The sequence below is a fragment of the Rattus norvegicus genome, chromosome 18 (genome assembly GCF_021556685.1).
Source record: "Rattus norvegicus strain SHRSP/BbbUtx chromosome 18, alternate assembly SHRSP_T2T, whole genome shotgun sequence".
NCBI classification, from domain to species: domain Eukaryota; kingdom Metazoa; phylum Chordata; class Mammalia; order Rodentia; family Muridae; genus Rattus; species Rattus norvegicus.
The window spans coordinates 67,647,447-67,670,012 of NC_141551.1; the positions used below are offsets into that span (position 1 = coordinate 67,647,447).

The 22,566-nt window shown below is 37.5% G+C and overlaps 1 protein-coding gene and 1 long non-coding RNA gene across 3 annotated transcripts in view; one reads left to right on the plus strand and one right to left on the minus strand.

Moving 5' to 3' along the window:
- Nucleotides 1-22,566, minus strand: part of Dcc (DCC netrin 1 receptor) — a 1,119,339-nt gene that overhangs the window by 765,744 nt on the left and 331,029 nt on the right.
- On the plus strand, nt 15,164-21,653 carry LOC120098154 (uncharacterized). Its single transcript, XR_015642637.1, has 2 exons — nt 15,164-15,230; nt 21,380-21,653. It is a non-coding gene; the product is annotated as an uncharacterized LOC120098154 (long non-coding RNA).

The following is a 22,566-nucleotide window of genomic DNA, read 5'->3' on the forward strand; positions in this document are numbered from 1 at the left end:
TGTGGAGTGTGGTGTGTGTGTGTGTGTGTGTGTGTGTGTGTGTGTATGTGTATGTGTGCATGTTGTTGAAGTGTATTTTACAAAAATAGAAATATTCTACAATGTATACAGCATTCATTATATTTTTTATCATATTTCCTTTTCACACCTGTGGTCATGAACAAAAAAAAAGCTTTAAGAATATTTTCTTTACTCTCACATATACACAAAAGAGACACAGATATTTCTGAAAGGATGTTGACATGCTCATGAACATAATTTGCATGCTTCATGCCTATAGGCCAAAGCATTGATTAAAAGAAAGAGGAATTGTGTATTATATGAATGATATTTACATAGAGCTGTTGCCAAAGAGGAGAAGGAGAGAATTTAGGATCCACAAACTCAGGTCATATCTGCTGATTTTGGACTCAGAAAGAAGACCAGTGATGATCCTCCTAGGAGTGCCAATAAAACAGGGATAGAACATCTGAAAACAAGAGGGCCTTCTGGTGATTTAACTTCATAATACCCATTTCCTTCTCCCCCATACACTTCCACATACAAGTAACATCTTATCAGACTGAGTGTGAGTTCAGGGTACATGGGGTTTGCTGGCACCAATCTACATTTCACTTGTCATTTCCCATGAGGTTCTGATGAGTTGACTTCCAAATGATCAACAGACATGGAGAGGAGTAAAGGTAATTTTACTTCGGGCTTCACTTTGATAATTACAGACGTTGATGTGTCATCAGTCTCTCTTCATCGTCCATCCTTGTAGAGGGAGAAGAGATGGTCTACACAGTCCTCTTTACTGTCTCAAATAAGGCACAGAGAAAACATATCTGGTTCCCAGTGACACACATGACCATTTAATATATTCATGCATGTGCCCACACAAGGCAACTTTTCTCCTACTTACCACATAAGTTAGTTGAGGAACATGGTCTCAAATGGTGTTCTTAATTGGCCTGTGCCCTTATAGCTTCTAAAGATGGGAATTACAAAACTATACACATAATTACACATATATAAATAAAAGAATAATCTCACATATTGCCTTCTCCATCCTCAATAAATAATATCCCCAATAAGTTTTGCAATCGTTATGTTTTAAAGCTCTCTCTCTCTCTCTCTCTCTCTCTCTCTCTCTTTGTGTGTGCATGTGTGTATTCATTATATATAAATTTATAATCATTATGTTACATATCTGTAATTTTTAAATTAATCTTTTCACTTTGCTCACCTCATTACTGCTTATTCATTTATCCATATATGACTAAAGCTAAATGGCTTGATCTTGCTCTAACATCGTGACACCCTGTTATACCCTGCGGCCTTGGAATTTCCTCTCTACCTCTTTATCATTGTTCCTCTCTCCCCATACCCCCACTCTCTTTCTGCTTAAGACAGGTTCTCATTGTGTGAACATGGGTGTCCTAGATCTTACTCCATTAGTACATAGACCAGAGTGGACTCCAATTCACAGAGATCTTGCCTCTGCCTCTGCCTCTGCCTCTGCCTCTGCCTCTGCCTCTGCCTCTGCCTCTGCCTCTGCCTCTGCCTCTGCCTCTGCCTCTGCCCTCTGCCTCTGCCTCTGCCTCTGCCTCTGCCTCTGCCTCTGCCTCTGCCTCTGCCTCTGCCTCTGCCCTCTGCCTCTGCCTCTGCCTCTGCCTCTGCCTCTGCAAGTGCTTAGCTCAAAGAAAGGCATGTACTTCCACTCTTCATTTTTGGAAGTCTCCCTCTTATGACCTTCCTCTGTTATGATAAAACTAGTCTATATTTTCCAGAATCATGGAGAGATGTAACGAACAGTGGGAGTGAGCAATGCACTATCCAGGGTGAACAGAGATGCTCAGGGAATAGAGAACATCAATGGGGAGAAGAAAAGAAAGGCACCAAAGAGGAGGAGCAGAAAGAGCAGGACTGGAGAAAGAGGAGAGAAAGAGAGAGACAATATCAGTTTTCCCTCCATAAAAACAATTGAGTACTCTTTGTTTTTACAAGAAATCACCTCCGAATCGGATAAATTCTATAACTAGGCAAGATAAACTAACATGCTTTCCTAAGTTAAAGAAATCATAACACACAGTTTTGATGAAGCCTTATATTAGGCATTGTATAAAATTTCAACTGTTTCTGAGCACAAAGAATGGTTCAAAGTCACCCACACCCTAAAGTTTTCAAAGACACTTTTCTCCTCTCATCTGAACTTGGTCTAAGTTTGTGACTTGCTTTCACTGGATTCAAGAAATGCGTTTTTGGAATCAGGAGTGCGGGAATACAGAACACCCGTTTCTCCACATGCCTTCTGCAACTTCATGAGGTGCACCTAGACCCTGATGGTTTTCTGTAAGCTAAAATTAGATTAAGTTTTACCAAGCTGAGTAAAAGAGGTGACCTTATAGTAGAGTGTGAATGCAAGTTAAAACACTAAACAACCAAGAGCAGATGATACCCTTTAATGATAATGAAGAATACCAGAGAATATAAGAAGGTGCCTGCTATATTCAAAATAGATTTCTCAATCATACTTCCAAAAATGTCTTCCAGAAGGCTCGAACAGCTGTTCTTCAATGGAATCTCTTGGATGAATGATTGCATTTCCTATTCAACTTTATGTTTAGAAATATGGCATTTGCAAGTCCTCTACTTCACAATGCACTTATGTTATTGGGTGTTTTTAGCTCTGACACTTACTTTTCCTGGACATTAGATGTATTGGTGGTATCATCATCATATTTCAGATAAAAATTTGAACTAAAGTAGTTATTGTATAATAAAGCTTGTTGACACACGTGAATCAAAATATTGACAGCATTTAATAAACATGAAATTCAAAATGTGAGCTCTCTCTCTCTCTCTCTCTCTCTCTCTCTCTCTTTCTTAGAAATAGTGCAGCTTTGAATCCTCTGCTCTTCCATTATTGAAACAAGGCAACTCCATGGATCGCTCTTCATACCCATGGCCTTCTTTCATTATTTTCTTCTCTTCAAATAAATCTAGATTCTTAAGGCTCAAACATGTTGAGTATCTGCAGAAATTTAAAATATGGCCAAATAAAATCCTCAATAGAGAACTGTGGATTCTAAGACCTGTTAGGAGGAATCAAGCTGGGTCTCCTCTATGTCCTGAAGCTGTAATCAGGCTTCCACACCCACATATAGTCTTATGGAAAACTCCCTTCTGAGGCTATGATGGTTTCAAGAATAGGACGCAGGCTATTGTGCTATTGGTTAATAATGAGACGTAACAATCACTAGAACTGATTTACTACATTCAGTTTCGAAGGGGATGAAGTAGACAAAAAGTTTGCGGGAAAGAATTGGCCAAGACATTTTGAATGGCAGGGCATTTAACCTGGAAACTGAATAATATATAGTATTTGCAGATACACAGTAAGGCACAGCCATGGTATTAAGTTGTTGGAAACCTGAGAACGAGTGAAATTGTACATCAAATGGAATCATATGGAAGAAGCAGACTCCACAGTTTTAGTTTGTCACATCACGAGTACACGGGAATTCCTTGAGAAGTTAGCCAGTATCATTTAAAATTACATATGTGAAAAATGGGAGCAGGGGTCTGCTGCAGAGTCAAATTATTTGAGTTATCCAGGAAGCTGAGGCTATGATAGCTGAGAAACATTAAGAGAGAAATTTAAACTAGGACATGGGGATTCCTGGTAATCTGAGTAGTTTGTATTTTGTATAACCATGTAGAAGTCTTGATAACTGAGTTCCCCAGAATGCTGACCTCATTCAAATATTTGACGAATATTTGAATATTTCTACTGAGTAACAGGTCTTTTGGTAGATATTTCTTACCAAAAGCATTTAAACGACAGCTTGTGACTTGAAGGATGTAAATTGAAAAGGTAATAAATATCAAGACACACGTGCAAACAAAAGCCAGAAAGTAACTGCACAACTACAGTGGTTTCAGGATTGCTCCAACAGCAATACAGTTCTCATCTGACAAGGATGCATTGCATGAGTTATCTGCTTCTGGGCTGATGAACTATGAAGTGCTCTTTTCTTTAGCTCTAATTTCATCAAACCAAATCGATCTGTACCTGAGTTTCCTACCACATGAACGGGCAATGATATCAAAAGGCCAGTAGTTACCACATTAAAACTAGGTAAAAACTTCAAAATACTACGGTTGAGTTTATACAATACAATGTTATATGTAAGAGCATGTACAACCTAAAACTTGCAGGAAGAAATTTGTGAAGTCTGAAGAAACCGTTACCTTAAAACTATCTCCCCTAATTATTAAAGCTTATAATTAACAAACACTAAATCTATCCTGTTGACAACATTCAGGTTTTGTTTTTTGGGGTTTTTTGTGTGTGTGTTTTGGGAGGAAATATATCCAGGATTCTGACCTTAGACCCACTCAATCATCCAATATTAACAGACTCTTCTCATCTGAAACATGATGGGTACTAAGAGGCCAGTCAAGTTCAGGTCCTTCCATCCAAATCAAACATTATTTAACACACTACAGTAATGGAATGATGAAGTTCCAACCTCCCCTTTATGAAATTAGGTGAAGCAATTGTTCTTGAATTCTACAATGCAAACATTGAGACTCACAGAGATTACAGAAGTAATGTGAATGGTCGTATTTAATTGTTTGACAGTGAGAAATATGTTACCTAATGCATGGAAAATAAGTGGACACAGGAAAGAGACCTAAAAGGTCTGCTTCTTCCCGTTTTCTGCATAGGAGTTTACAGCTGAGATCAAAACCAAGTCTAAATGACTCTTGCATAAAATCTGGTTTCCATAGAATCCAAAATGAGGGAGAAAAGCCTCAATTTATCCAGTAGGTGTCACTGTGGTGCACATAAGAGTATCATTGTCCTGTTCTGTTCTACATATAGACTGCGAGGATAATTATATAATGTTACAGCTGCAACCAGAGATGATTGGTAATTTACTATTTAATTCTCCTGTTTAAAAAATTAAGTTCAGGTGTAAAAGGTGACTTGTCCAAGTTCACACACCAATAAGCGTATCGGTCATGAATGAGAGCCACCTGATACATAGCTGAGCACAGCCCTTTCCTCAGTTTTGCTGGTGACTGGGAAATACTCTTTTATCTGTAGTAGACTATAATGTAATCCATGTCTACGTAAAGCAATTGGTTAGGGTAGTCTATTTTTAAAACAGAAAAAAAATAGAACAGCAACGAGCCTTCAAGTTTAACATTCCATTTTAAGACAATGCCTTATTCAACCACACTCATAGAACATTAAGTGATTCTGTAGGTGGAAGGGACTTAGTTATCTGTCTTCATTTGTTTAAACCTTTTTCCCTATTACATTAACTTCAGATTGTAGTGTGATGTCATCATCTCTCCCTACACACACACACACACACACACACACACACACACACACACTACTGCTCTTCTACTTCAGGATCCAGGAAAGAAGAAAACTAGTTAGATATTTTATAAAATAACAGATTTTCTCATGATTAACCTCTAGGGATACAGGCTGGGTTGGAAACGACAGAGGAGGGATGTCATCACACACCAGTGGGATCAATATGCAATAAATTCAAATTATTCCAGAGAAAAATTGTTCTTTTACTTTTTCCTAAAAATAATTATTGGGAAAGGTCAGTCCTGCTGTGAGCACAGATATTTTTCAAAGAGTTCACAGGTCAAAGGAGTTGTTGAATGTCTATTCTGGTTGAGGTAGAAATAGGAAGAAGATACAGTGAGCTGTAATTTATTTCTTAAAATATTATGTTCATATCCACATCTTTAGTATTTGGATATAAAGAAATATATATTTGAGAAACATAGTCAAGACACTCAGTGATTGAACCAGAGATGTTTGCCATGCAGCAACCAGCTAAGACAAGCTCCAGTTCATATAAATTTATTAGAATGTAAAGGAAGCAGAGAGGACTCTTGACCAATGTCCTAGGGAAAGGTTACAAAGGACAGTAGAAGTCAGTGTCCGGCATGTGATTTCTGTCTAAGCGCCTAATGCATAAAAGTGATCTCAACATGCTGAAAGGAGGGTCTGTTTCCACACCCACCTCCAATGCCAGGAGCATCAGTTAAACTCTTCTGGCTACTGCTCTCCCATGTGAGGTTATGGGACAGTATTAGGTTTGTAAAAATCACAAAATCACTTGAACGTCACCTTATATGGAATAAGTGATATCAGTCATGTCAAAGACATACTCTACTGCACATGGGAAGCATGTTTCTTATTGCAAATGAATTAGTCTGTATGTTCACTGCTCATACCAATATATTACAAGAAAAGAAACCCACTGTCTATACTGGATAAATCAGGCTGAAGAGAACAGAAAGCTGAGTACCTGTCCTTTGACATCAGTAAATTTGCTTTGCCACGAAACCTCATGGGAGACACTAGGTTTTCTGACAAAGGAACCACTTACAACATTTTTTAAAAAATCCAAACCAAACCGAAAAAAAAATTTAGAACCTATTTTTACCTCTTTCTGACTTCCTCTAGAACTTTCTTTTAAATTTATTGAGGTTATTCTGTTGTATTTATTCGTTGAGACTTTGCACTTGTTTTCCAAAAGCAGAAACACTGTGTTGTTCACTGACTGCCTGTGTGATGTGACCTTGGATGTGCCTGTGAGACTGTCGAAGCCTTGGCTTCTTTGCTGACAAAGTGGACATAAGGAAGGAAGTTTTACCCATAGCACTTGGTTCTCATTGAGGCCAAATTAAGTACTACCTATGAACTATACAAACAATACAGAGAATGCACTTTATCCTTGGCTCATAATTGTTATTACTTTGATTCTTGGAACCTTTGTACTCTGGAAGTTTCCAGTATTATAAAACAGAAGATTTAAGTAGCCACAACCTCTATGTGTAAAGAAAAAATTATGTGCTCATCCTTCAGAAGCCAGCATGAATGTCACTATTGCCAGGAATCTCCCTGTTCCTTGTTTCTTCTTGTACATCTTACGCCAGGAATGTAAACTCTTGTATTATTTTCTTCAGTCACCTATGAATTCCTAACCACCAGAAATCAAGGCTAATACATCCGTCTGCATGAGGCTCAGCATGCAATTCCTTCCTCTTTCTAAGGGACGCTGACTTGTCTTCAAGTAGCACATATCTGTTACCTCACACAATTCATAAGGGCAAAGCAACTGAGTACAATGTAGCCTGATATTTCTGGTTCACGGGTTCTTATGAGGCCAGTCAAGCTGTCAGTTCAGTGTGTAGTCATTTGAAAGCTTGGCTGGACTTGAAGATCTGCTGCCATCTTCCTCACAAGGCCGTTGCAGGAAGTCTCAGTTTCAGACAAAATCACAATCTTTTCTAGATTGAGGGATGATGGAGAAGAATGGAAGAAACTGTAAAGTCAGAGAGAGTCGGGTCAAAAAGAATAGATATTTATGGAGGTAATGTCATAGAGGAAGAAGGAGAGGGAGAAAATAAGAGGGAGGGAAAAATACAGAAGAGAAAGGAGAGAAAAGTCAGGAGAGGCTGGGTCATGATTATTGTAAACCCGTTCCCAATTCACATACCACCATTGCTTGCTTTTTCTATTCACTAGAATTAAGTTTTGACAGCCCAATATAACCCATAGGGATTGATTCAAAGGTATAAATATTCGTGATCACTTTGGGTCCCTTTAGAGGCTACCCACACCAGGAATTCACTGACAGTCTCAATCATTAGTTCAGATTCATCTTTCCATTCTATTTTTAACATCCTCAAGTGAACAAAGTCTCGAGTTTTATTAGTTCACACTCAGGTGAGCAAGTGCACATCAGTCAGTAGCATTGATTCTGTTTCAGGAAAATCTGCTACAAGAGCTTGAGTAGAAATATCTGAAAAAATTTCTGAAGTATCCCATCACAGTCCACTCTAAATTCATCACCATTATTAAGCATACTTATGTGGTCAAATAAATTCTACTCACACCTAATAGACTCTTTGCAGCAGAGTGGTATCAATAAAGTATTTACTAACAGAAATCAGATACCCATTTGCTTCCCTATTCTCAGCTCATGTATACCAATTCCTCCTGTATCAGCCATGATCTCACATTGAAGGGCCATTGTTCATTATGTCTTTGCATCATGGTAGGCATTGTCTTGAGACATGATGAAGGTCTACATCATTACTGAGTTTACAGTCAATATAGGATGACCAATACAATTGGAAGAATTTTCTGGAATTTGACCAGTTGAATCCAACCTCAAGCATTTTACTGGCCAAACTGGTGTGCTCTTAAGTTCTGCTCGTCCCACTTAGCTCAGTGTTCCCAAAGCTTTCCTAAGTCCATTGAAAGCTACCCAAGCAAAAATGTCTCCCATGAAGTTTTGTTTTCTACCAACCTAGTTCTTTCTATATCACCTTGTGCTTCCCTTGAAACTCTGTAGCAAATTAGCCCCTAATTATGAACTCTCTTGCTTTCATTGCTCAAATTGCCTCATTTGATTTAGTCATATTGCCCCAACAGATGGCAATTTCTCTGAAGTCCAGGCTCCTCCCCAATGTTTAGAAGCCACTCAATAAATGCTTGCCAATTGATGGCTAATAAAGATAAAATGTTTACTTCAATGTCCTTGGCCAAAAATCCCTGCATTGGAAGCTAAGCTAAAAGGACTAGCTTTGGCATTAATATTCCAAGAGCCTAAAACTGAACTTAATTTGAATTAAAATTTACATAAATTATTTTAATCAAAATAAATGCACAGAGCTCTTAATCTTTTCTGTACTTAGAATTCATTGGAGGGAGATTGATAAGCTACTGTTGCTTAGTCAAAATTAACACTAGGAATATTAAATAATCTACTAGTTTTCATAACCATGATAAGTTACTAATATTATTATATAGTATTATTTTTGTTGAACACCCAAAAATCCTTAAGCACTTGCAAAGAGTTTGGTTTTAGAATCACATATAAGCAAGTAAATAACTAACTTTAGGATTCCAGTTTTTCTTCTATAATATCAAAATAATGGCTATACATAGGAATTGTACTGGAAAAATTGCAATTGATGTCTTTGTTCCTCTATCCTACATGAATGATGGCTACACGTTTTTATGCTTTGCAATAAATATTTCTACAGCTCCAGCCACATATGAAACAGAGAATGGCCTTGTTAGGCATCAATGGAAGGAGAGGTGCTTGGTCCTGTGAAGGCTCGATGCTCCAGTGTAGGGGAATGTCAGGGTCAGGAGGTGGAGGGGAGTAGGTGGGTGGGTGGATGGATGAGTACCCTCATAGAAGCAGGCAGATGGGGAAGGGATAAGGGGATTCCAGAGGGGAAATTGGCAAAGGGGATGACATTTGAAATATAAATAAAGAAAATGTCCAATTAAAAAAAAGAAGTGGTGTGATGTATTAATTCAATAGACCAAAAGAGTTAATTATGTCTCTGTTTTCTGCATATTTGCATTCATGTTGAACAATTAACTAAATTTTAACCCTAAGGTCAATATAGTTTTAATACATTATTATATTTTTTCTATTATTGAATATTTTTATTTACATTTCAAATGTTATCTGCTTTCCTGGTTTCCCCTCCAGAAACCTTCTATCTTCCTCTGCTTCTATGAGTGTACTCCCTCCAACCACCTAACCAATCCCTCCCACCTCCCCACTCTGGTATTTCCCTACACTGGGGAATCAAGCCTTCACAGGACCAAGCACCTCTCCTTCCATTAATGCCATACAAGAGCATCCTCTGCTACATATGTGTCTGGAGCCATCAGTCACACATCTTTGGTTGGTCTTTAGACCCTCGGAGTTCTGGGGTGTTTGGTTGGTTGGTATTGTTCTTCTTATGGAGTTTCCCTTCAAACCCTTGAGCATCTTCAATCCTTTCTCTAACTCCTCAATTGGGGACCCTAGTCTCAGTTCAATGGTTGGCTGCAAACATCTGCCTCTGCATTTGTCAGGCTCTGGAAGAGTCTCTCAGGAGACAGCTATATCAAGCTCCTGTTAGCATGCACTTCTTGGCATCCACAATAAAAAATAAGCATAAAAATAGGTTCATGGCTGGATTTCCCAAACAGTGTATTCTAAAGTAAATGGTAGGCATGTAGACATGTGAGTGTTAGGTTTCAGTAAATTGTCAAAATAGCACTTTAGAAGTTCAAAGATAATTCCAAAGGAGAAAGACTGGTTTAGAGGTAAGAGAGAAGACTAATGAAAATAAAGCAGTGTTCTTAATTTATTTTCCTTTATTCCTTGTCTTAATGATTCTTAGTATTATTAAATTGTCCCCATTTGATCAATCATATTTGTGATTGGGCTTCTATGTTTGGTCCATCTACACTAACTCTTCAAAGAATATGATGCTGTTTCAATTCTAGAGATTCTACTCAACTCCATAGAACTTCATTAGTAGCAATAATTGGCTGTTAGTTTCCAAACTTGGGTTTGCTTGTTTGTTTTGTTCTGCTTCCTACTCCTCTTTGGTATTTTGAAATAATACCATAATGTAGTGCTATAAGGGTAAAACCTACATATTTGCACAAATGCTCATATACTTGAAACATATTTAGCTAACACTTAAAGAGAGAAAGTGAAGCCATCCCCATACTGCTTGATCAGTTTAGAATAAATAGAATCTTTTAACAACAAATATTGGGACTTTTTTAAAAACAGATTCATTAAAAGGTTAAATAATTATATACTGTGGCTTGAAGATGTGGGTCCCAACTGCTCTCTACAGAAACAGTCAGCTAACAGTAACAGTCTGTGATTAAGGATAATAAAAGAAGATGACCATCAATGAGGAGAAGAAGCAGAGAAGGGGAAGGGATGTGGATGAAATGTCAAAGATGAGATGCTACTTGATGTGGGTGAGACCAGAATTACACTGAACCGGACTCCACAGGTTAGCACACACTATCATCCTCAGAAGGAGAAAATGTGAAGAATGAGTGTAAGACTAAAAGTAAAATTGTGAGAGGTGTTTTCAGTAAGTGTGTTTAATGTTAAGACTTCAGCTTCTAATACTAAATGGTTAAATCGAACTCTACTAAATTGGCTGCCCATACTAGTGATATTCCAAGTATGTCATGCAAAAGAGAGACTGGGGGAACAGGCTTGATGCTATTCTTCTACTCATTTTCATTACGCACACACACAAAAATAGAAATGTTTATTTTTGCTTCTAATTGACTGATATAACAGTTTGAAGTAAGATGAACTTTTACTTTCTTACTTAAATAATTCTGTATTTAGGCAATTTTTGTAGATGGGTGGGTCAGTCAATTTGAGGCAATATTAACTCATTTAGAAAATCCCACTGGGGCTACTCAAATACTGCTAACTCTAATTGTGTTTTCTTGTGCAAAATAGAAATTTATAACCAAAAAAACTCATAATTTGAAAGGAATTAGGTAGTTCCCCAAAGGTAGAGAAAGCACCTGAAGCTGGTTTTGATGTACAGAAGTCATGATGTAGAAACCTCCTGAAACACAGATAAGGTGTAAAATAAAATGTTTCTATGATACCTCAGTCCAAATTGACATCATCTGATATGGCCAGTGTGATTATAAGACCAGCAAGGCAAAAGTCTGGCAATCAGAAAATAAGGAACTAATCACAACCATATTCTGGATGATGTGTTCAGGAGGTCTCAGGAGGAATATTCTTCACTGGGGAGTTAAGTAAGTAACGCTGGAAGTGCTGACAGCAGACAATCAGTTCGGCAATCAACTCTAGAGATCTCAGATATGCATCTCAGATAGATTGGCACTTGGGCCTTTGCATGAAACTTGAATTGTCTGCAGGATCGACACTGGTACATCCATTTTTACCTGGCTCTAGTACAGAGGCATGGACTGTTCCCCATCCATATCATGAGCTTCCTAATATAGTAAGCCACGTTTGTCTTGACAAAGCTGGAGGTATGCATAACTGAACACATCTCATGGGCAAGAAAGGGTTTGCAACAGTTCAGGAGGCCCTATGTGTGGTATCTGTATATCACATCTACCTTGCAAGGCTAGAAAAGAATACTTAAATATTTAGGGCTAGAGATATACCTCAGTGGTAATGTAGCACGTGCAAGGCTTTTAGTTTATTCTCTAGAAACATTAAAAAACAAATAATGGATGCCGAACAGAGGAAGATGGGGAGGAGAATAAGGTAAACAGAGTTATTTTAGTAGTTCTGATACTCTCAGTTAAGAGGATTTGAATCTCTTGCAATTGTACTTGTTACTGTTTTCAACATATAATACCATATATATCCACACCACAGCCTGAATTCTGGTTTTTGAACTTCATAGCTTGCAAAACTGTAGCAAATGGATTTCTATTATTTTAAAACATCTTGGCTTTGATATTTTGTAATGGTGCTGAAAATGAAATATCATTTCATGTAGAACTGTGGGTAAAATCACTGTTTGTTCACGAATTACCTAGTTTTGATATTCTGCTACATCAACCCAAATGGACAGAAACAAGGTAAGGAAGCATGACAAAAGGTGTAATGAGCAGAAAGGGCCTCTTTTAGAACATCAAGGACAGACGTATCTTCTTGTCAGAGGAAATAGAACACAAAGGTCCTATCACTAGGGTAACTTTGGAATGTTCAAAAGGCATTCAAAGAAGGAGGTGGCATTTAAGGAGCAAAGCCAGGGGACCAGGAGATTTCTGAGGACAACAATGGAAAAGATCACATTGGAATTTGCAAAACAGTGTAAGATATTAAGATTTAATTTTAAGGTTAGAGCAAAACCAAAGGTTCAGTATAAATTGATATTTTGTGATACAGAGGGGTCTAAGTGGAATAAGGTTATTTTTCCCAACTTTTACAGCACAAATTAAGCTTTCAAAACCCATTTGATAGGAGAGGACAGATGTCTGACAGCTGTTCTCTGACTATCACATGCACATGTGCCTTAGTGCCCAGAATGTGCTTCTGCATAAACATGAATAAATAAATAAATAAAATGTAGAAAGTATGCTTTAAAAGATTGCACGAGGAAGATAAGATCCAGGACAAGACAATTTTGGTAGTCCTGGGAGAGGTGTCAGCTGGATAAAGAGGTGGGTGGCAGAGGTGAGAAGTGGGAAGATGTAGGATGGGGCCTGATAGGCAGCACCTAGTAACCACCAATGTGAAGTTGGAAAAATAAGGTAATGAGCCAACAATAAATGCTCTCGGTGTTTGGGTTTTGTTTGTTTAAATTCAAGTCACTGACAAATATAATCTCTGTTCTAGGATATGGGTAAGTTTCAGATCATTAAATTTGAGCAGCAAGTCCAAAGAAGCCTACTTAGTTAATTTTTACAGCCATTAAAAACACAAAGTATCAATAGGGGACAAGACAGAATGAGTCAAAAGATTTATTTTACAATTACATAGAAGATCTACTTAGATTAGCTAAAACTGATGTTCAGTAATCATTCTAGATCGAGAGGATCAATGTAAGAATCATTTCACACATTGCATTCCACGGCAATGCATTCTTTAAGGAAAAAGGATCAAGTTTATGGATAAGGGTAGAATTATGACCTCCAAACATTTGTGAAGTGACTAAAACCTCCACATTTCTCATAAAAATGGTAGGATGTGTGGGAGCAAAACAAAGAGAATATTCTTCACAAGATAGTTGAAAAGTTAGAACCAAGATTAACAAACATGTTGGCTTCTATTTAGAAAGCTCATGCAAATAGCACGTTACTGCACTTCGATAAACTGCTACATAAATATTTGACACAAAATGTGTCCTTATAATATAAGCAAAGTTCATTTCTAAATAGCTTAAAAAGAGAAACATATATCTATTATGTTGAAGAACAGGTTAATATGAAATAACAATTGTTATTAATAGTAGCTATAAATGTTAACAAAATGACCTAAAACTCTAAAATATTAACTTGATGTAAAATAAACTCATGAGATTGTGATTTTTGCCATTGATACTTTAGTCAGATTAATCACCAGCATAGTTGAAAGTCTATTAAAAGTTCTTATCGGGTTGGGGATTTAGCTCAGTGGTAGAGCACTTGCCTAGCAATCGCAAGGCCCTGGGGTTCAGTCCTCAGCTCTGAAAAAAAAAGTTCTTATCAATTTTTTAAAATACTTTCAGTGCTTTGGAAACCTTTTAAATAGAAAGCCCTGTTTTGCCTACCTCTTGCTCCATTCCTAGCTTCAGTTGCCACCAACCATATGGATGTGTTTGTTCAATCAATGTAAGGGACAGTTGGAAAACCTGATTGACTGATGTTATGCAAAATGTCACAGACTTTTGAATCTGTGCTTGGCATGACATGATGGAAATTTTCCAAATGCTAGGATTGCAGAGAACTGTACAATCACCACACAAAGGAACTGATGTGTTACATATTGAATTCAGGCAATGATTACATATAATTGTATCATTACCATCATTACCTAGAGTGAGATTAATGGAGGCAACTATTCAGAGAAACAAGAAAGAAATTAGCTTTAAAGTAGCATAATGAAAGATTTTAATTGTGGGAAGAATTCAGTCACATTTCAAAATTACTGGTTGTGATTCCAGAGAACTTGCTAGCTACAAATCTTATTCACTGCTTCGATTCATGCACTTTATTGCATTTGGTCATGCAATGATTAGCAAAGATCAGATAGCCACAGAATGCAGAATAGAGCTTTGCCACAAAGCTAATAAAATGTTTATTTTAATACATGAACAATGTGAGTCAGATGTACACCCACTGACAAAGCAAAGATGTGAAGTGTTTTGTGTTTGTTTAAGCATCATTAAAATCAACAAGTCAGAGGTATAAACCCTTTTAGAAACAAAACAATATACTACAAACGAGGGTTGTGTGCATCCTATATCAAACGCAGCTGTGATGAATCATGTGTACACTGTGATATCAGTGTATTTTATACATAAGACAAATTTTATAAATCAGCCAGAGTAACATATTAACAGTGATAATTAATAATATGATAAAAATAATTATACCATGCTACATATGCATACTGTAATCAAATTTATCTGACTGCCTATTTTTTAAACATATCTTATTATGCAGTACCTGCTCTTTCAGGGATGCTATGAGATGATACAATGCCCAATGTGTGATGCACTCCAGGTAGATGGATGATGTAGACATTGTGACTTAACACTATGTCACAGATCTTACAATATCCAATCTTGCAACCAAGACAGTGGGTGGGTAACTTAAGTGACCAGTGGCAGATACAGCAAGGATACATTAAAGAATGAAAGGAAACGTGTCCAGGGCAGAGACAGTGATGGTATGTTGGAACAAGTTTCCTTAAAGTCTTTTAGCATACACCTTCCAATTCCTATGTTTAGTTGTGGAAATTTCCCTTTAACAGTTTCAGATCATGACTCATGGGGAGGTAACGGAAACCATGGAGAGCAAAACTGAGAATAGGGGGCTAATATGTTAATGAGATGAAGAGACACTCTCTGTTACCCAACTGAGGACAGGGGGATGTTTGCAGTCACAGATTCTATGAGGATTAGCCCTAGAAGGTCTGCAATCCTCAAAGACACACATTTTTCAGCCTGAACTACCGTGCGACTTTGAAGATCTTCAAAATGGAGTTTTGGAAGGGGAAGGCGAGATCTCCTCTCAGACCTTCAGCGACTAAATTAGATCAGGTGTTGGCCATAGCAAAGATATTTCCGAAATGGAAATGTATCTGTTGACTTTGATCAGCATATCACTTAATATAAAACATATAATTATACTTAGATGACAGAAAATATCTAGATTATAAAATTAACATTTATATTGTATTTTTCCTCCTGTTTTTTCTTCACTGGAGTAACTACTAGAATGAGTTTCTGCAGTTTCTGCTATAAGTAAATCATGATTTAAAGTGTTGCCTGTACAGCAAAATTGTTTGGTGTAGCATTTTACACATTTCATGAGGTTTTGATGGGTCTTTTTATTTTTTTTGAAGGCCTCAAGAAATAGAAAATATGGAACTGTTACCCATGTTTATAGAAATGTCCAAAACAGAAAAGTGGCTTAAAGCAAACAATAACTTAAAATTGTGTAGATGCAGCAACACACACACACACACACACCCACGCACATACCACACACACACACACACACACACACACACACACACACACACACACACATGCCTGAGACAGTTCTTACTCTGTAGCAATATCTGGCCTCTAACTCCCCATGTGAACTACTTTGTTCTAAAATGAACAAAGACATGCCTGATGAAAGATGAGAATCACCATGTCTATCCAACCCAATGTGCTCTTTGAATGGATTAAAAATCATTTGAGGCTTATATAGACTGGTTTATATCTGGATGTGCTTGTGGGAGCAAAGCCAGTAGAGTGAAGCAACACATACATTGCCAGGCATAGAGCACAAATAACTAATTGCCCTTCCCACTTGTGCAATTTTGCAAAGGTGAGTTCAGTGTGGCTTTTACTAAACTAAACAGTTTTAGTGCAAATTATGCTACTGAGTTCCCAAAGCTGCCAGAATGAACCATTTTGAAAACATTATTTAACCTCTTGAATTTAAGTGAGATAGAATTCATCTTGAAATATTTTATAACAATGGAAACATTTTCTTATAGAGGGAAAAACACTATTTAGAATCTGGAAGATACAATACTTTTTCATGTTTGAAATTGCACAAAAGTGGTACTTAACCCTTCTTCTTATTCTCAAGGACTTCCTGAGTCGCCTTTCACTAAAATCACATTGCTGAACAAAAAGGCTGGGACGATGTCTCATTTCTAATTCAATCCACAAGCATTCCCTTCTAGAGAATTACCTGGGCCAATCTTGGCTACCCTGTCCAAGTTAAAGTCAGGAGCAACTCTTCAATATTTAATACATGTTGACAAAAACAATCAATCAGAGGGACACCTTGCTTCAATGAGGAAAGAGAGTCTGATTTCTCTCATACTTACTAATCAATCAATCAAAACAATTTCTACATTTCCTTTGAAACATTTGCCTAACAACATCCCCATTGAGAATAATGAAAGTCAGCAGTATCAATCAAATGAATATTATTAATATTTTTTAATTTGCAACTGACATGTCATGTCCCGGATGGCATGCAAATTTAACTGACACATTTGATCTCTGAGAACGATTGATGTATATCGATTGGTTTTAAGGATTTGGGGAGCAAATGATAATTCAAAGAGGGAAAGAAAATAGAGCCAGGTGGACATCAGTTCTGTCATTCAGTGATTATGTTAAGAGTGGAAGAACAGAACAGAGGAAGAACATAAAAGCTGTCATGTACTAAGGTACTTATACCATTAATATTGTATTAATAGTTCCCGGCACTATAGTTGTAGCCATCAAAAAAAAAAATCAACCAACACTTTTTTTTTGTATTTCAAATACTTGAAGATTTAGCCTTAACATATTGTAAGGCAAAGGCTAAGCAATAGAATATATGTTTATGTGTTGGGTGAAACTGTACACACACACACACACACACACACACACACACGCACACACACAAACATGCACATGCACATACACATGTGCACACATACACACACATATGCACACACACACAGTCATACACTCACACACATACTACACTAAGGAAATAACTTTAACGTCTTTTAACATCAAAAGTAGAGATTCTAAACTCAGTTGCTTATATCTTGTAACCAGGGAGGACAGTCCCCTACCTCGTAAGCTTTTTAAGGCTAACTCACACAGGTAGCCAATATTCACTAGGTTCAAATTTTGTGTGAGGCATTATGTGTTCTGGGGAATCAATATAAACACAACCTCTGTCTACACTTTCTTGAATGGAGCCATGAGACTAATGGTGGAGAAAGGTCGATAGCGGTTAGGATGCTAAATGATACTGCTTGATGTATAGTTAGAAATAGATACAACTTTCTTGAAGGAAAAGGAGCCGAAAAGACAACAAAGGAAACCCACTTTACAAATCAACCCACGAGGATATCATCTTTTGTGTTAATGAATGAGCAGGAATTGGCTGAGAAAGGCAACAGTGGTGCCTTTTGTGTCTGCAAAACTTGACCCTGTGATGGTCAGCTCATCCTACATAACTTGCTTGCTTCTTTGCCTGCATCCTGGAAAAGAGGCCGATTACATTCTGCTTAGACATTTAATATATTGTACATCATCTATTTTCTATGTTTCTCCCTTACAGAAGGCCAAATGCCCTCTCCTTTGGTTGAACTCAAGAAACAGTGAGGAAATATCCCATGAATAAAATTTCAACTCTCTATGCGTCCTCCAAATGCCTGACACTTTCACATAATCCATTTATCTTAGTTAAGACTGACGACTCATAGAGAAAACTCCTTTTGCTATGGTTTTGCTTGTGGGAGTTTTGGTGATGGTGTTCAGTCACATGAATTTACATTCTCGGGAGAGATTAGAAATTAACACCTCAGTTTCCTTTCACTGACAAGATGAACTTTAGTAGCTTAGAAAGACACAAAGGAAGTGGATCTTGTGTATCAAAGGTTCCATTCAGAAGTACACTCAGCACACTGTTTCGTAATAATAACAAGTATGGATTATTTATAGACATGATGAAGCAGAAACTGACAGGAAGCTGTATGAAGCTAAGTGATACATCTTACAATACTAATTCTGTTTGGTACAGCAAAAATGCAAAGAACTTCAGAGGACTTGTCTGTGCAGGCTTCTGCTTTTTGGTCTCATCCAAGAATACACTATGGATTCTAATTCTTTCTGTTACCTAGCAACCAAGTGTCTAGGCGTCACATAAATAGGGGTGGGGTATGAGTGTCCATGATCACTCTGTTCGCAATTGGTTAGAAAAAAATCAGCGGGAGAAACAGCTGCAAGTTACCAACAATGAACAAGAAGCTTCTTAAAGTTTGCTCAAGAATAAACACTGTATCAAAACACACAAAACTCATTTCTATCTAATACCAACTTTACCCTAGTGCTAGTTGGGGTACAAGCTTCCTGTGTTCCTAGTAATGTTTTTATCTTTTTTTTTTAATATCAAAAACCCTTCACAGAACATAATAGTAAAGTTGTAATAATTGAAGTAATAAACACTTTCTTATCACTAATCAATAAACTGTGTAGTTTTTTTTCTTTTTACCTCTGTATAATATTCATACAAAATGTCTTGTTATACCATGCAGAGCAAAAACATGTAGTCCAAAGCTTGATTCCTGGTATACTACACAATATTTTCTAAGGATGTCATGCTTCGAGAACAAAACGGCTTTTTAGAATAGACAGAGGGTGCGAACAGACAAGTAAAAGTGAAATTTGACATATTGGAATATATTAGTTGCTATAGAAGATGGAGGGTGTAAGACTTTCTAATGCCAGCTGGCATATTTAACAATAGGATCATTGATGAGAGTGTGTGCAAAGGAGGATGGGGAGATAAAAGAGGAGGGACAGAATCAAGCGCAGGAGCCATAGGGTGGCAGCAGAAACAGGAGAGGGGGGTGATGAAGGCAGCAAATGGGGCTGGACGCCTACTGAAAAGGTTAATTAAATCTTTTGTGGCAGGGAATTCTTAACGAACTATGTTTCTGAATGTGTGCGCAGGTTCACGCCTGCTCTCTGTAAACACACAGAGATGATAATTATTTTCTCATAAAGTCCTTTCCACACTGCGCTTCAGAACATTGTTTTTTAAAAAAACAAGGTGGACTATTTACAGTGAAAGCATCTTATACACAGAACACAAAGAAGTTTGAAATTGCTGACCGATGGATACGTTTGAGGAGTCGGAGTTTTCCTTTCATTGTTCTCTAATATTTGAAACTTCAACCACCAGCCCAAACAGCACAACAAAATCTTACACCCCTATCAAAAGTGACTGCAAAACAAATGAGTTCTTATGAACAAAAAGCATGGACAAAAACCTCAGTCTCCAGCGGCCACAGCACTGCTTGGAAGAGCGGGAGGCTGTTTTCTAAGCTGGAGAATTGATTATGCATCATAGCCAGGGAACTCCAGCCTCTGTGGTGGCAACACAGTTATTTGTTTTCTAGCTTTTGTTCATTCTCTCGCTATACCATCCCAGAGATCCCAGCAGCTTACAGCAGGTTGGGGGTGGAGGTTCAGTTGTCAGGCCAAGGTGTAGATGCTGCTCAGTGTAATCAAGAACACATCATCCAAGTCTTGACATGTGTCTCAGTTACCATTAATCTTTATTTTTATATTTCATGTACAATCCCAGTAGAAGGCAAGGCATGCCACAAGTAGCTTCCATTTGTGTGCTGGGTGTGTGCTGAGCCTTAATCTTGACTTTTAAAAGCATTTGATTTTCCCCCCAGAAACCTGGGGTATTCTAGCAAGTAAAATAATAGTATCTAATCAGGTTACAGGTTGCAAGGGTATACTTGGTCAAAGAGAAGCCCTGCTCACTATCCCCTTCTGTGTTTAAACAGAATCTTTTCTCCTGGAAAATCTAAAACAACTTAGTGGAAGTTTCTTCAGCAAAGCCCTTTTTCTGTCCCATTTTTGTCATAAAGCAAATTGTATGTGTGTGTGTGTGTGTGTGTGTGTGAGAGAGAGAGAGAGAGAGAGAGAGAGAGAGAGAGAGAGAGGAGAGAGATTTGCCAATGAATTTATTTCCAAAGAAAAATAATTACTTCCTGTGTGTGTATGTGTATATTATATGTGTGTTTGCAATGAATGTGTGTGATGTGGTGTGGTGGTGGTGGTGGTGGTGGTGGTGGTGGTGGTGGTGTGTGTGTGTGTGTGTGTGTGTATGTGTGTGTGTGTGTGTGTGTGTGCATGTGAATGTGTACACCGGTCCCCATGCGTGTAGGCTAGAGATCTTGCTCAGCCGCCGTCTATCTTATTCACTAGAGGAAGGTAGCTCAATGAATCTAGGACTTGTTTGGCAGATATTAAGCACCCATACTCCTTTGGTCTACACACCCCATCAGTGTTGAGATTTTAGACCTGAGTATGAACATGCATTGTATTTTTTTGATTGGTGCTGTGATTCAAACTCAGTTCTTAGGCTTGTACTCCTTACCAGTTGAGTCTTCTTCCAAGCCCTACTTCTTAAACATTTCCTGGGGAAATCACACTCATTTAGTACAGCTATGGCCAGACGAATGGATTTACCAACTTCATCAAAATAACAACCAACAACAATAATAGTAATAGACACTCAAGAACCAACCATGGCAATGCAACCTAACATCAATCATATCTGCTGCAGGAACTTTTCTTGCTGCATGGTCAGTGAGAACTTCTGCATGGTCAGTGCTCTTTGAGGTACATTAAAAGACGCTATTAAGGTATGGGCTTCATTCTAGCTTTTGTACTAAATACTTGGGAAGAAAACAAAGATATCAAAACAGCTGCCTCTTAACTTCGGGGCATTTACAATCTAGTTAAAAACATAAAATTTATAACCTTTGTATCGCTTTATTTCAAGGATGAAAGAATCTGTGAAATGAGATCCTGTTGTGAGCAAAAGATTCCTGGCTCTAACGTCTAAGCTGGGTGAATGGAGTTTGTCAACTTCTCAAAGAAAGCACCTGAAGGGAAGAAGAAAAGCAGGAACCCCAGCTATCACCACATCTCATGTTGACTTTAGAACTAACTACTAAGTGTCCTCTCTCAGAGGTCTTCTCATAACATATCACGATTTCTCATAGCAAGGATTGGCCTTAGTTTACAAAATGGATAAATCATTTCAACAAATTCCATCTCTTGGGAGAGACTAAGTTTTAAGTCTCTTGGACACCTGGCACATACTGGTTATAAAAGCCACATGCCGTTCCACCATATTTGATCACGATTTCCTAAGCAGTCATATGCACTATACTGACACCTTCATCCAATTCTGTTTAGTTTTTTTTTGAATTTCTGGAAATCACCTGCTTTTATTAGAACTCATACATAGTCAAGCTGGCAAAATTCAAACTTTGGAATGGCATTACTCAGATTTGAATCTCTTTCTGCTTCTAACTATCATGCCTCTGACATTAGCCACTATGTCCCATCTAGTGACACTATACAGTTAGTACAACTAAGAGATGATGAAGAAAACAATGTAAACTAATAATAGTGAGTGTAATGCAGGATTTTCTACAGCTAAATGATATTTAAAGATCATTGACCAACCTCATTTTACAGGCAATTAAACCAAGGCCAGGAAGGAGCAATTTGTTTGCTGGCCGTTACCCATCTTGCTAGTCAAATGACCCGATTGACTGATGCTTCCTTAGTCCTCTTTTATTTCTTTAATACACTAAAATGGAAAAGTGATCCAGAGAATGATGCTTCAGTGAACATGCTAATTATTTAAAAGAAAAAAAAACAAACTTCTTTCCATGCTAATCCTTGATAAGGAAAATCTTTCTAAAGTCTATGAGAACATATTTATTTTTCCTGGCCTGTAAATGACACAGCAAAGAGTAGTAAAACAATATATATATATATATATATATATATATATATATATATATATGTATATATATATGTTTATGTGTAACATACATACATACATACATACATACATACATACATACACACACACACACAAACATGGTTCCTAGGGAATCATACTTTCTGGTACTTGTTCCTGAATGTGACTCCCATTATTGAATTCTAGCAACA